Raw genomic sequence first — 13,115 nt, 5'->3', positions numbered from 1 at the left:
AACCCTTCACTACAGTATGTTTCAGCAGGACTCATGCCGTGGATCTGCTGTGTGCGCTCATCTCAAGAACGCTGGCACATCAGGGCACTCCTCCAGAAGTTCTACTTAATAAGAGGGCCTCCAGGGCGTCTTAGGAGCCATGACAAAGAGGACTTTGCGACAGAGATCCATTACCCCAGTGAAAGAAGGAGGGGAGACAGCCAAAATCTGGAGGAAGGGATGGATGCCCTACAAAGGCAGGAGGGAATCAAGTCCACTATAGGTCCTGGGGTCCGAGGTACAGGGAGAAATGCCCAGCCCCCAGTCAGGTAAAGGACTGGTAATACTCAGATATTTTCTGGAAAGTAATTTCAAGTTCCTCAGAAGTGTTTTAAAATGGAGAAAGCCGTGTTACCTTTGGGGAGTCTAACAAGAGCTAGACTCACTCAGAGACCAAGTCATCTAGGGCTGTCCAAACCCTGAAGGACAAAACCCTTCCCTCCAGCACATCCAGTAACAGGGCAGTGCAGCCCAGCACGGTCTTTAGCATCGCAGCAGAAATCTACAAGATGAAACTAACAACAGCATCTGAGAAGCAAGCACAGCTCCATGGCTGCTGTAAGTTTAAGCCACCCCACGGGCCATCCCAGGGTGTGAAGACCCAGAAGGAAGGACTGGGTGGGAGGCCAACACTAATGCGGTCAGTCTTCACTCCGATACCTTCTCCTGCAGAGGACCAGAGAAAGTGGGCTCTGCACCTTTAAGAAAGCACAATGGCTGTACACCTACCTACCCCCCTCCTCTTTGCAGGGGAGAAAGGGGTTAGCTGGCCAACTTGGGATGGTTCCCACTGCCACAAATATCACAGAGTTCTCGCTAGTTTCGAGAGGGTACGGAAAGGTACAGATGTGGGAACAGGCACATCCCGTCTTGTCTAGGAGACCTACTGCTTTAATGAATCCAGCCTGCCACCTCCAGCGCTGTCAATGGGTAACTACTCCGATCCACTGATTCTTTTTTTTTTTAAGGAGCAATCTCTTCCCTTCCAGTCTTCCTGGAGCCCTCAGCCAACTCAAATCCTCAATGGAAGGAAAGGGTTGGGATGATATCTAAATATCTGCTCAGCAAGCTTCTTCTTTCCCACTGATGACAAAGACAACTTCAGCCCAGCTTCTCAAAGAGTTACCTTCTAAATCCAGAATTAGGAAGTCCACCCACAGCGACTTCCTCTCAGTCTCATTGGCAAGCCCCAGAGGCTTCTGTCCAGAAGCTGGACAACCACCAGGGAATTAATCCCTTCTTTCTTTCTCCCACGTCACTCTGATGGGCCCCGTCCTGGCTGACCTGCCTCGAGTCCTGCCTGCCTGCAATCCACAAACCAAGTGGCTGCTGAAGTGGGCTGACTCTGAGAGAGCCGATTCAGGCGTATTCCAGGTCTTCATCCCGCCACCAGCGTACAACTCAAGTCCATGGCAGGACACACGTGATCCTTCATGCTCTGACTCCCACCTGCCTGTGTAACCTCATCCCTGGAGCTCCCTTGGCACCTCTGCACCGTGCTTCCTTCCATATTCTCACACATCTGGCAAACCCCTACTCAGCCTTCAAGTTCAAAGCCAACCAGGACTGCCCAGGTAGCCCCCGACACCCCTTTTCTCATCAACCTTCACCCAGAACTTCGTATTTTCACTGTAACCGTCTTTGCGCACATCCATCCCTCCGCTAGGTTATAAGCTCTCAGGTTATCAATATTTGCTGAATGAATCAGTGAATGAATGAGAGAGGCTTATCTGAAGGTACAGATTTGGGGACATCGGCGTGTGGGTGACTGATGCAGTCATGAGGAAAAATAAATCACCCAGAAGGAACACAGTGGGCCACAAAATGAGAGGACTAAGGTTAGAACCCAGGGAGGACAGGCCCTCAGAGGACGAGGGGCCCGTATTCCAGAGCCCAAGGGAGAGGAGATTCAAGATAGATAGAACGGTTTACACTGACCTTGTCCTGTACAGCGGAAAATAGTTATTGCATCACTATATAAGGAAGTATGGGTAAAAATGTTACAAAGTTCTGCAAACGCAAGCTAAACAATATAGATCCACAGTTCCATTTTCATTAAGATAAGTTTTCATCAAGTCTTACTGTTGTTCCCAGGATTGGATTTTGCCAACGCAGGGCTTCCTGCACCATGTTGTCTGAAAAATCTGTTCTCTCTTACTGATTTTTCTACATATAGTACGGTTTCAACTTGGAGCCACTCTTGTAATACTAAGGTAGAAGATTTCTTCAGATGAGGTTTTCCAGACACACAGAGATGTCAATTCAACCAGACCATACGTTTTTATACACTATTAAGCCCTTGTACGTAAAAGAGACTGAATAATATGTTTGGAGAGAATGACTGAATTTCTTATATTTAAACCCACAGGTTAGGGCATCTGGTAGTGTAGCTGTTGCCCATCCCCCAGCAAACACTGCTGACGGGTTGTCAGAATTTCCCAGCTGAGCCTGTACAAGCCCATGACATGGCAAGCAGCTCCTACCAACTGGTCAGAGCTGGCCCAGGTGACGTGGCATCATTCTCAAGGTAACTGTGTTAAACCTGACTTTCCCCCAGGTCCCCGCCCACATCTGGTCTGCACGGGTGTGTATTCAGCAGAGCAGCTGCCTGTTAAGAGGGCAACGAACAGAAACAAAGTAGTCCAAACGTGACTCGCCCTTCTGCTCTACTTTCTACGTCCTTCCTGCATTACTAGCTGTGAACACAAGTCTTCTTAAGCTCTTAATTCCACACATGCGTACTAATGTCATTTCACATCAATGAAGAGAACTGAATTATATGACACGCTGGTTCCAGACTCCCATCTGCCACTGACCACCTCTAGTTACACACCCTTTGTCGAACTGCCCTGTGAAACCTGGGGTTTAGCTGTACACTGCTTTTTCAGGAAGAGAAAACTGGCAGCGGTTTGTCCATCACATGCTCCTGTTTAAAAATCTTCAGTTGATTTCCCATCGTTTATCTATAATAGGATGAAATCCAGACTCCTTTGCCCCGGCCCGGCTCCATCACACCAAACCGTTCTTTGTCTATGGCTGGATGACCTTTCTATGGCTCCTTTCTATGGCACCAAGTCGTTTACTGACTTATACACACATTGGTTATCTTTCAGTTCTGCGGGTGAAAAGTTCCACATGGGTCAGGATGGGCTAATCAAGGAGCTGGCAGGCCTGTGCTCCTTCTGGAAGCTGGGGGGGGCAGCCATCTGTGTCCTGGCCTTTACCAGCTTCCAGAGGCTGCCCCCATTCCTTGGCCCCTTCATCTTCAAGGCTAGCAATGGCCAGCCAGTCTTCCTCACATGCATCTGACACTGACCTCTGCTTCCCTCTTGCGATTACATGGGGTCCACTGGATAATCCAGAATAACCTCTCCATCTCCAGATCCTCCATTTAACCACGTCTGCACAGTCCCGAAGTGGACATCCTGGTGGTGGGGGGGCATTACCCTAACTACCATCATGGTGGTCTGCCTGGACTTCCCTGGTAGAAGACTCCTATCCAATTCCTTAGGCATTCCTTAAGATCCTACGGAAATGTCACTATTTTCACGAGGCCCCTCCCCTTCCAACCCAAGACACGTCTCTGGCAGCACTGACTTTGTACTCCAGTTTATCTGTGCTCAAGCCTGTCTCTCCGACTAGACTGTGCATCACTGCGTCTTACTCATTTTTGCAGCCTGAGGGGCCTAACTATAAAAGATTGTGGGGAAGAAAAATGAATATTTTAATGAGTAAAGGCCTCAGGCAGAGGCAAGACCAATAAACACACAGGACTTCTGAGTATAACTTAGAAACTAGTTCTGACAGCTCTTAACTGGTTCTTATCACATAATCAACCAAGCCCCTTAATCCTTTAACGATTCCAGGGAGGTCTTCCTGCAAACTTAAAATCAACCATTTGCATCTAAGGCTGTTTCTGACTTTAAAGTGATTTGCCACAGATCACAAAGTGTTGTCAAGTGTCCTCCTGGGCTTGGCTAGAAAAGGGCAAGCCACATCCCAAATGCTTGGTTAGATGCTGAATTAGGGAAGTGACCTTATCTGCACTATTTCTGAATTCCAAGAAAATGATTCTCATCTAACAAATCTGACTGCACTTTGTTGGGGGTTAAAAACAACTTTGCCACAATATTTGTTTGACATTTCAGTATCTGGAAGTTCTTGCATAGAACAAAAAGTTCAAATTAAGCAAAGTTTAAATGGCCTCAAATCTTTAAATTGCAAGGCAAACAAGGAATTGAATAAATTTTGGTCTCGTGAATAGGCAAAGCTGTACTTTTAAAGGCAATAGTTTGCCACGAATATCCAACGTGACTAATAGGACTATGCACTATAGAAACCTAAAGACACGGAATTAAAAGTAAAATCTATGTGCCCAGCAGTTGAGCTGCAAGAACCCAACAGTTAGGTACAAAAGAGGAGAGATTATCACCTGTTTCCGAATTTGAATACAAAGCCTACTCTGCTATTTTTTCTTCCTTAGCAGTAATAAAACCTCTCTTCAACCTAACTCCTGTTGGTTTTGTTAGTTTCAGGTTAGCAGAATGTGGAGTTCCCAAAGCCAAGAGTGGTGTTTAAATGTGCCTTCTGTTAAATTTCATTGTCTTTCCTAACACTGATAAAATAGGTAGGATTTTCAGATCCACAAGTGGCGGGGGTGGGGGGGGGGTGGGGGGGGTGGGGGGGCCTACGGATCTGTATCAAACTTCACATTCACAAAGCGAAAACTCAGGCCTAGCTGCTTCCTCCAGGTCAGCAAAAAGCCAAGGGTGAGGGTAGACGGTCCGAACACCCACTGAGGAATGGAGCCTGAGAACATGGGCCCTGCCGTAACGGATAAGCTGTACATACATGTAGTACACACGGCAGATTTTGAACTGGATGCATTTTTATAGAAAAGGGAAGCACAATTTCTCAGTATTTGTGTCGGGCTTTTTTCAAACTTCTAAATTCTTCTATAAATATATTAAGAAAAACATTTAGGGCAATGAATACCACCAACCAAACTCTGGCTAAAATGGAGGACTGCAGGCCTAATTTGCAGAAAGAGTCATCATGTTGCCGCTCTTACTGTCTGGACACTTCACTCCTGTTATTACATCTCGGTCACCTACAGGCACGACACAGACCCCACTTGGGGAAATGGTCTGGAGCATCTGGAATGAGAGCTGGAGCCATCTCACAAAAGAACAAACATTAAAAGCTATTCACAACCCAGTGAAGAGCAAATGCACCTCAAAAGTCTAGGTCTATGAAGAACGCAAACCAGATGTTTTGTAATAACCTTAATAAATAAAACAACTGAACCCACTAAGTGGTACTTATGGAACCTGGCTTGAGAGTTAGAGCTTTAGTTAGAGGTGGAACTTGTTCCCACCAGGAAAAGGATTGTTTGCGTTCCTCCTAAAATCCAGTAATCCTAAGGGTGATAATGGTACTAAATGTCTTAAGAACCAACAGAAACGTTGGTGGGACATACAAATTTCATTTTCCATAAAAGTTAAACGCCCAGTAGAACTACATTGCTCTAACTTAATCCCTTCTGAAAATAAATTTTCTTGCATCTTGTGTTTCATCTTGAACAATTTTACTATGTTCAGCATAGTAGCAACTGAGAAAAAAATGTGTTTCCTTTAGAAACAAAAGTGAGAAAACTTTACAAAAAAAAATTGCGCTTCTGCGACGCTACGCTTCCAAGTTCTTAACATAAAGCCAAAGTAACGCACAACATAGATGGCTACAGTAACCCAACCTTTCTGCAACGAGTATGCTTAAAAACAATGACCATTCAACCACAGTACATTATTTTCTACAGTGTGAGCGGGTAATGGACCCGCATACATTTTTTTTCTTTTTGGCTAGTTTGCTTTAAAAATCTTGCAACTTGCAAGCTCAAGTTTTTTGGAGGGGAAGGCCGGTTAATGGTCGAGCTTAAAATAAATCGGCTCTGCAATTACTCCGTTTTTTAAGCCGATGAAACACGTTTGCCTACTCCACGCCATGAAGCAATTCGATGTCAACTTGCTATGGAGTCAAATGCGACAAACTCCGAGAGCTCCAGTGGAGGCGGCGGCTGGCGGCGCGCACAGATCCCGCACCGCTGCGGCACCAGGACGCGCAGCCCGCGCTCAGGGCCTGCCGGACCCGGGATAGTGCACCACCGCCACCCCCTGTCCCGGGGACACTGAGGCCCGGTGACCCGGGCGACCTGGAGTCGGCGAAGGCCCCGCCGCGGCTTGTCGTCCCCTTTCCCCGGAGGCCGGGAGGCTCCTCGGCAGCGCGCTGTGGACACCACGCTCCTGTAGCCGTGGGAAGGCTATGGCACAAGCCTGGGACGCCGTGTTCCCGACCCGCCGCTCCCGGATCCCGCAGCATCCTGCGACCCAGGAGCCCGCCGCGGGGACCCGGGCGCCTCCCGGCGCGCAGCCCCGACCGCGGGCCCCTCCAGCCCGAGAGCCCCAAAGTTGCGCGGCCGCGTTGCCGGCGGCGGCGACTCGGCCAACACGCGGTGCTGGGCTCCCCGCCGCCCGCGCCCCCGCCCACCGGCGCCCGGCTAACCTGACGCCGCCTCGCCACCCCGGCGGCCGCCGCGCGACCCTAGCCATGGCCATCCCGGGAGCCGCGCCGATGCCCGCAGCCTCCCGGCGGCCGCCTCTGCCCCAGCGCTGGCGGCGGCGCGGGCTGCGGTCTGCGGGAGCGCGGAGCCACCCGCAGCGCAGCGGGGCCGAGCGGCAGGGCGGAGCATGCCCAGTGCGCGCGTCATCGCCGGGTCTTCTGGGCAGCGCGGCGGGGCGGGGAAGCGGGCCGGCCCGCGGGGGAGGGGCCAGGGCTGGGGGGCGGCTCCTCAGTCCCCGCGGCCCCGCGACTGGACCCCGCGCCCAGCTGTACCCGGCGGGCGCCCGCCCCGCGCGGCCGTGCTGCAGCCTCGGCCGTCGCGGCGTGGGTCCCGGGTTCCCGCACGTGGGGCTCGGGACCCGCCCTGGGACCGTGACCCCGGACCTACCCCGAGCAGGGCCCCCGTGCGGCCTGGGTGCCCGCGCCGGCAGCTCCCCCGCCGCGCGCGGAGCCTCAGGAGCGGGACGTCCACCGGAGGCTTCTGAGCGGCGGGCTTGGGATTCTATTCTCCTCCTTTGTGACTATCTGGAGGTTCTAAGTTTTCTCTAGTGAGCACTGTGGTGTTTTGTCAGTGAGGAAAGACGGGTTTTCTAAGGCGCCTGCAGAAGTTGAGCGGCCCGACCCCGCAGTGCAAGCTGCCCTTTTCCAGACTGCGGGACTGCTTGGTGCCAGGCCAGCCCCCAGCTCCTTCTCGGGCTGCCCCCGCCCCTGCCGACCCCGCCCCTCCCCGCCCCCTCGGGCTGCGGCGAAAACCCGGAACTGCAGATTTCCCACGGCGCCCGGGAGCCGGTAGTCGCCGGTAGTCGCCGGTAGTCGCCAGGCGGGAGCGCTGCCGGGGGCGGGGTGAGGCAGCTCCGCTCTCCTCCTCTCTCCCTGTCCCCGGCGAGCTTCACGGGGGAGCGCCCCGACCCTCGCCGCGGGCCCGGCCGCAGAAATGGGTCAGGATCCGACTGAGCATGCTCGCCGGTTTGCGGCCGCGTCGGGCGCCCAGGTGGACCCAGCCGGGCCTCCGGTAGGGCTGCGAGGGGGCGGCGCAGGTGCGAGGTACCCGGCCGGGCCGCGGGCCGGAGTGTGTGTGTGGGTCTGGGTCACAAGTGAGTGGAATTAGAAATCCTATTCAACATTAGTTTCATTACCTGAAGAACTTTCAGCTGGTTTCTTTTTCAGGAAACCCAAATCTTTCATTCTCTTCTCGTATTTAATAAGCATCCTTGACAACTGCACGAGGACACGAAGTTTTCACCTGCTTTTTCGAAGATGAAGGCCTTGTTCTCACTCTCAGATCATTGCGCGGTGTTAGAGTCCATTTTTTCTTCAGACAGTTCTTCCGTCCTCTGAGACTCCACGTTCTCCAGGACCCTGCAGAGCGCGCTCGCGCCGCCTTGGATACACTTGGGTGGGCGTGGGAACTTGCTGCTAGCCATCGGTTTCGGAGGAGAAGACGGGAATGGAGAGCGTCCAGGGAAAGGAGGCTACAGGCAGGAGAGGAGTAAACTCAGGAACCCAGAGAGCTGCTTTCAGGTGAGTGGGGTTTTGCGGGTTTCCTGTCTGGGGAGGGGGACGCTGCCGCACCAAGCTTGGTGCCATGGTGGTGGAATATGAGGGAAGGGGGCAGGGCACAAGCTTTAAAAGAAAACATAGCCCGAGGACATGACATAAACTGGTTACAACCAGCTAGGTCCAAGATGGCGGACTAGTCAGCCTCCACTAGACCTTGAGCCTCAGTATAGGCTCATTGTAACACATCAGCTAAATGATAAACCCACAGGTGCCATGACAGTTCCAAGGCTGACCCTAAAGGTCAAAAAGTAGGCGGTGGCCAATTCCTGGAAATCGCCACCCTCCCCCCAGATAGCTGGAATACTCCTCCACTCATTAGCCTATGAAATTACCCACCCTATAAAAACTGACAACCCCATGCCCTGGTGCCGCTCTTGCCTCTGAGATGGCCCACACTCTTGTCTGTGGAGTGTGTTTCTAAATAAATCCACTTGTTACCTATCATTTTGTCTCTCACTGAATTCTTTCTGTGTTGAGACGTCAAGAACCTGAGCTTCATTAAGTCCTGAGACCAGGTGTGTGATCTCAGTTAAAACACCATGGGTTCAAGTCCCACTCTGAGTTACACGGTTTCATTGGGATTCCCTCCCAGGGCGGCTTCACTCACCCCTAGTCCAGCCCCAGTTCAGCGCCAGCGTGCTTGGGGACACCCCCTGTAGTGAAGGTCCCTCTGGGGAACAATTTCCTGGGGGGCTTACTCTGGTGCTCCCCAGAGCCCTACCTTGTGCTGAGGTCCCCCGCCTCCCTCTCGTGAACTGTGAGGCTCCATCATTGCCCGTGCCTCGTGAGCCGTGCCCTTGAGCTCGCCCAGGCCCCTTGGAGGTCCACACGGCGAAGCGTCTAGCCTGGGAGAGGATGGGTGAGAGTTTGAACCCGGTATGTCCCCAACAGCAGTCACGAGCTGTAGTTGCTCCTCCCTTGCATGTCCTAGCTCGGTGACCGGTACCCCCTTCTTAGCTATGCGCAGCACACATATGGATGTTATCCCAGATTCGCTCATTTGCTTTCCCCCGTCATCCAGCTAGTCGCTGGCCTGTCCACCCTGCCCTTAGACCCGGCTGGATGCAGACCCTCCACCTGCACCACCCTTTTCGGGCCGTGTCAGCTTCCCCATCAACCCCAGAGCAACGACCTTCCAGAAGGATCCTCCCTCTGCCTCCACACACTTTTCTTTCTCAGCAAATTATATTTCAGTATATTTGCGAAAAATCCTTACACGGATTCCTGCTGCCTTCAGGAGAAAGTCCAAGTTTTTAAGCATGAGCTGGCCCCTGTCTGCCTCTCCTGATTGGCCTCCAGCCAGTGTCCCCTCGTGCCCCCCATCCTAGCTGACCCCAAAAGTCACACCTCTGTGTTCCTGTAGTTCTCTTGTCCCTCCATTTGCCTCGCTTACCTCTTGGCAAACGGTTACATCTTCAACACCCAGTTCAGGCTGGATCTCCTCTGACCTCCCCAGGGGTTTCTCTTGGGTACCTCGCCTGTGCCGTGTGCTTTGTCTCCATCCGACACGCCTGACCTTGATTTATTTTCCTTCATCTCCGCTGCACTGAGGCAGCGTGACCACAAGGGCTCCTGTCAGCCCTCTCTGTGTCTTTGCTCTCAATCCTCGGTAAGATTTTTACTTAATAAATGAATGATAGGTATATGTACCCATCTAATGTTTAAAGTTCATTAATTTAAAAAATTCTTCCCAAGAATTGTAAGTAGAGTGCACGGAAAAAAATACTAGAACAAAGTCACATCGTATGCTGTTTGCCAAATGGTTCTACTCCTTTGAGTGATGTGAGACCTCAGATTTGACTTTCAACCCAGTGGATTTCCTTCAGCTTCAGAGATCAGGGCATGTCTGAGGTCCTTGTTTATCAGTATGTGGCTGCACAAAGTTCCGTGTTGTATTGCTTATTAATCCACAGACTCCATTGTTCTCACTCCTTGTTTCCTTCTCCAGTGTAGTCATTAGCTTCTAATTACAGGTTACTCCTTAGAATAGATTGTGTTTGATTTTTTTTCTAATGAGAGTGTGGCACACAGAGAGGGCAGGTTAACCATTTAGGAAGGAACATGCTTTTTGCAGTTCGGCCGGCTTGTATTGCCTTCCAAGAGCACTTCCAGCTGACTGTGGGGGTGACTGGCCACCTGCTTCAGATTCACCGGGGAGGCTTAACCCACCCAGACCTCCTGAGCCGAGTGGATGGTGGGGGGAGGGGCGGGGGGTGGTGGTGGCTGCAGCGAGTTTAACAAGCCCTCCAGGTGATTCTGGATACATTTGAGAAACACAGTTGTAAGTCATATGGATAAAAGGAGAAAAAGTATTAGTCCAGAACTTCAAGTAAGTAGCCCGTGTGCTGGTTTTCTCTGGTGGAGAGAAGCACGTGGGTGGGGAGAGAGTTGGCCCGTTTCAGAAGCGTTACCCGTGTTTGTGCGTGTTAAACAGCCGGGGCTTGTGTTGGGGAGTCTGGGGATCTAGACCAGCACGAGGTAAGGCAGCTGCTTCCTCATCGGTGTGTTGAGCCACGCGGGGCTTTACTTGGTGGCCTCTTAGGCCACGTGTGATTCCCCAGCACCTGTGTCCTCAGGGCAGCCCCCTTGGTGGGGGTGAGCGGGCTGTGGAGGCTCTGACCGGACCCCTTCCTGGAAGAGGCCAGGAAGAGCTGTGGGACTCTCATTAGGCAGCGTCCTTGTTCCTGGGAGCCTGACCAGGCCAGTGAGGAGGGGGTGGGGGAGGAATGGAAGGAAGCAAGCCTTTCTCTCCACAACCCTGTGACTTGCTGGCCGAGGAGGGCGAAGCTTCTTGAAAAGTCTGAGTCAGGGTTAAGAAAATACTCCTTCCTCGTCTGGGTGTAGACGGAGCCCTGATGTTGGTCCTTTGAGGGGTGTGTGCACATGTGTTGTCTAACCAGTTAGCCAGGAACCGCAGAGCCAAGGGCTGCGTGCAGCCCGGTGACCCAGCTGGGGGTCCCGCCCTCCCTGATTGTTTTCTGAGGCCACAGCAAGGCCCTGGTCACCTTCCAGCTAAGCCTGCTGCCCACTTTGGGTCTCACTCCCGACGGTGACTTGCACTTAGGGACACGGGTTATTGGCAGGAGACGGGATGGATCCGGGGGTCACCTCCGTGTGCAGGGCTTTCCTGAGAGGCGGTGGGAAAGGCAGAGGCGGGAACCTCTCCGTGAAGAGCCGGGAGAGGCTGCCTGGGAGGTGGGGCGGGGCCAGGGGCAGGGGCGCTGTGAAAACGGACTTCACAGCTGCGTTTCCCTTGCATTCAGAGGAAGTTAGGTCTTGTGCGTAGCTTGGTGTCCTGGTCTTTGAGTTTATAATTTCCTCGGGAAGGAGGGAAGGCCAAACATCCACTTTCCCAGCACGGGTCAAAGTTGGGTGACCCGTGTCATGAAACTAACAAACACATCACTGGTCAGCATATGGGAGAGAGACACCCAGGGATGCCGAGGTGTTCTCCAGGAACACAGCGGCTTGGGAGGCCCCGCGCCCAGGTCAGGTGCGGCTGGAAGCCCTGGGCTCCGCCCAGGGGACTGTCGGCAGCCTCTCTGACCTGCGTAGGAGTGACCGGGACCCCTGCACAATGAGGACTCCAAGGTGAGCTCAGAGAGTCGAGGTGTGAGTTCTGTGGAGGCGATTCCACGCCTCGCGCTTTTCTCAGCAGTCATTTGCTAGAATTAAGAGGGAAGGAAAGGAAATTACGTCCGTGGATACATGTGATAAAAAGTGGACACAGGGGCTCCAGCAGGGATGCAGGCGAGGGGGGAGCCCCGAGGGGCGGCTGAGCTGAGCCGAGCCGGGCGGGCAGAGGCCAAGGCGGCTGACGGGGGTTACGAGGCCATGTGGTGGGTGGGAGGGGCCGGGGGAAGGGGCCCCGCCCGAGGCAGGAATGGGGAGAGTGAGATGCTCGCCCCACAGAAGGTGGAAAGAGCTGGTTTTCACAGGAGATTTGAAGGACTGGGAGGTGGGAGGCCTTGCTTTTACTTGGGTACCGTCTTCCTCTGGAGCACTCCCGTCTGCCGGCCGAGGTTAGGGTCCAGGGAGCCGGTGGCCCAAGCCCAGGCCCTGCCAGGGGAGGGGGCTCCGCAGCGGGCAGCATGGAGGCGCTGGACATCCACACGTGATGCGTCACCACGGGCCGGGGCTGACACGGGGCCTGAAACTTTTTTTTTTTTTTTTGCGGTATGCGGGCCTCTCGCTGCTGTGGCCTCTCCCGTTGCAGAGCACAGGCTCCGGAAGCGCAGGCTCAGCGGCCATGGCTCACGGGCCCAGCCGCTCCGTGGCACGTGGGATCTTCCCGGACCGGGGCACGAACCCGCATTCCCTGCATCGGCAGGCGGACTCTCAACCACTGCGCCACCAGGGAAGCCCTGAAACTTACTTTTGATGCTGTTACAACTGCGGCTTGAGCTCCGCCTGGGGATGAAGTTTGCTAACAGACGGGAACTTCCCTCCCGGCACAAGAAACACAGCGGAAACGTGCCGGCCTTCACTCAGATCCCTGCCCCCGTCTGCCTGATAATAAGTACAGTTTCCACCTATCACTACAGGAACGGTTGTGTGGTGTGTTCTCCATCGTGGCGAGTGTGCTCATGAATAGTTTTTCTTTGCTTCTGGCCCGCGCGGGGGTTGGTACAGCCGAACTGTCCAGCTGAGGGCACGGGGCTCTCCTGGACCACGCCTGCGTGTCAGGCGGACACAAACTACGCAGCTTCTCTTTAGTAATCTTTTCAAGCTCATCTCGTGTAGGTTCTGGCACATAATTGATGCCCATCGATTTTGTGGAATCACGTGTTGAAATTGGTGTTAGAACTCCAGGTCGGAGTATCTCGGAGGCAGGCGTGTAAAAATACAAAATCTGTCATTCAGCTGGTTAGTGGGAAACGCCATCCAGACTTTGGCCTCGG

General features: G+C 53.2%; 1 protein-coding gene across 2 annotated transcripts in view; it reads right to left on the bottom strand.

Annotated features, from left to right (window-relative positions):
- MFAP3L (microfibril associated protein 3 like) overlaps positions 1-7,288 on the bottom strand; it is a gene marked incomplete at its 3' end in the record, with an annotated part of 38,584 nt that extends 31,296 nt beyond the window's left edge. Inside the window, exon 1 of one of the 2 annotated variants that reach the window (XM_082843060.1) lies at positions 7,043-7,288. Of the gene's footprint in view, positions 1-6,597; positions 6,695-7,042 lie in introns of those variants that run through there. The other variant, XM_082843061.1, reaches the window with a different exon arrangement.
- Between the last annotated feature and the right edge of the window lie 5,827 nt (positions 7,289-13,115).

The sequence above is a fragment of the Leucopleurus acutus genome, assembly GCF_964270905.1.
Source record: "Leucopleurus acutus genome assembly, chromosome: 7".
Classification (NCBI taxonomy): domain Eukaryota; kingdom Metazoa; phylum Chordata; class Mammalia; order Artiodactyla; family Delphinidae; genus Leucopleurus; species Leucopleurus acutus.
The sequence above is the reverse complement of the archived record's forward strand: the minus strand, read 5'-3'. Positions and strand labels throughout refer to the sequence as shown.